General features: G+C 39.7%; 1 pseudogene; it reads right to left on the bottom strand.

Moving 5' to 3' along the window:
• Positions 1-284: 284 nt before the first annotated feature.
• LOC120226884 lies at positions 285-800 on the bottom strand (annotated as a pseudogene).
• Positions 801-2,703: the final 1,903 nt, after the last annotated feature.

Raw genomic sequence — 2,703 nt, forward strand, 5'->3', positions numbered from 1 at the left:
ATTATATAAGAAGGAGAAACAAATTTTTTTGATTCACAGATGACATGTTAAAAAACCCACTTGGAATCAGTAAGTAATGATATCAGTTTTGCAGTACACAAAGTTAATATACACAAGTCAATTGGTTTCCTATGGGGAGAGGGGCACTTTCATTTGGAAGGGGCAGCAATGTTAACACAACTTTTGTGGGTAACGAGACTGAAACACGAAGGGGTGTGAGATGGCTTTACAGGGACACGATGCCTTCATAAGTTAGGGATGCAGACTGCTTGCCAGCTGCCCTCTCATTTCATGTTCTTCATGAATTCTTCTCCTTTCTTGATGGAGGCCTTCAGCTCAGGGAGGGCTTCGGCGATCGTCCTCTCTTCAAAAAGGGAGATCCTGCCGATGCTTAGGTTCTTCTCAATGCCCTTTTCCCCCCAGTAGTAATGGCGTGGAGAAATAGGGACAGTCTGTTTCTTGGGATTTAATGAAGGAACATTTCGACAAATCCTTCCTTTCTGTTCACTGCATCCATGAAAGAGAAGACAAACTGGACTCTAGCATACCCATGGACAGGGTGGCAGAGCCTGCTCCAGCTTTGGCCTTCACCACCTCCGTGCCAGCCTCCTGGATCTGCCCAGTGATGGCTGTGAGCTGGTCCTGGGGTAAGACCACCCTGGGAGTGCACTGAGAGATCAGGAGATGATGGTCTTCCCAGCATGGCCGCCGATGACAGGAACACTGACTCGAGCTGGATCCAAACCCTTCAATTCCTCAATGAAAGTGTTCGGAAATGAAAAGTACAGCATAAAGAACATAGGCAATAATACTGTAATAATATTGTATGTTGACAGATGGTCATTATACTTTGTGTAGTGAGCAGTGAGTAATGTATATAACTGTCAAATCACTATGTTGTACACCTGAAAAAACCATAATGTATGCCAATTATACTTTAAAAAAGACACATGTAAAAAGTACTACTTTTCTGCATACCAGCAATAAACAAGTATAATTTGACATGAAAAAAACAATACAATTTATAATAATAAATTATACCTCCGAAATGAAATATTTTGGGATAAGACTAAAAAAAAATATGTACAAGATCCATGGGAGAAACTTCTAAACTCTGATAAAAGATATCAAAGAAAAAATAGATGTTCCATGTTCATGAATAAGAAGACTCAATACAGTCAGGATATCTTCCAAAATTGAGCTCTAGATTCAATGCAATCCCAATCAAAATATCAGCAAGTTATTTTGTGGAGATAGTGTTTCTCAAGTTTATATAAAGTATCAAAATTACCAGACCAATCAACACAGTATTGAAGGAGACGAACAAGTTGGAAAACTGACACTACCAAGACTTACTATAAAGCTACGGTAATAAATACAATGTGGTGTTGTCAAAAGAATACCAAATAGATCAATGCAACAGAATAGAAAGATCAGAAGAGATATGAATAAATACAGCTCACTGATGCCTGACAAAGAAGCAGATGAAGTACAATGAAATGAGGAGACTTTTTTTCAACAACGCTGGAACAAGAGGACATCCAAATGCAAAAAATGTAGACAGAGATCTTACATCTTCATGAAAATTAACACAAAAGGATCACACACCTAATGTAAAACGCAAAATTATAGAACTCCTAAAAGATAACCTAGAAGAAAATCAAGACAACTTTGGTTTTGATGATGATTTTTTAATAGAACACAAAAGTGCCACAGACTGGGAGAAAATCTTTGCAGAAGGTGTATCTTTCAATATATTTTTTTATTTGAGAGGGAGAGAGAGAGAGAGAGAGAGGCGGGGGGGGGGGGGGGGANGGGGGGGGGGGGGGGCGAAACAATTCCAAAAAGGTTCTGCACTGTCAGTACAGAGTCTGACACGAAACTTGAACCCACAAACTGTGAGATCATGACCTGAGCCCAAACCAAGTATCGGATGCTTAACCACTTGAGCTACCCAGACTCTCCCAGAAGGTGTACCTTATAAAGGACTGTCCTCTGAAGTATACAAAGAATTCTTAAAATGGTAAGAAAACAACTTGATCAAAAAGTGAGTCAAAGACCTTTGCAGAACACCTCAAAGATGATATAAAGACGCCAGGTAAGTATCTAAAAAGACGCTTGACATCATACACTATCAGATAAACCCAAGTTAAAACCAGATACCACAAAAGTCTATTAGAATGGCCAATATCCAGAGTGCTGACAATAGCAAGTTCAGGCAAAATGTGAAGCAAAAATGGTCCAGCCACTTGAAGAGGTTAGTGGCTTCTCACCTAACTACACATATTCCTACCAAATGATCTAGCAATCCCATGCTCCTTGGATTTACTCAAAGGGGTCAAAAACTGATCTCCAACCAAAACCTTGCACATGGATGTTTACAGTCGCTTTCTTCATAATTGCCCAAATTTGGAGGCCACCAAGATGTCTTTCAGTAGGTGAATGGCTAAAATGTGATTCATCTAGAAAACTGCAATGTTTTCACTGATAAAAATCAATGAGCTGTCAAATCATGAAAAGACACGGAAGGAATGCAAATGCACATTACTGAGTGAAAAACGGCCATCTGAAAAGGCTACATACTGTGTGATTTCAACTGTGTGACATTCTCAACAGGCAAATCTGTGCAATCAGTAAAAAAGGCTGAGAGGCTGACAGTGGTTGGGGGAAGGAAAGTACGGGTAGAAGGAACACTGAGAATTT

The sequence above is a fragment of the Hyaena hyaena genome, unplaced genomic scaffold (genome assembly GCF_003009895.1).
Source record: "Hyaena hyaena isolate Hyena2069 unplaced genomic scaffold, ASM300989v1 scaffold_1885, whole genome shotgun sequence".
Classification (NCBI taxonomy): Eukaryota; Metazoa; Chordata; class Mammalia; order Carnivora; family Hyaenidae; genus Hyaena; species Hyaena hyaena.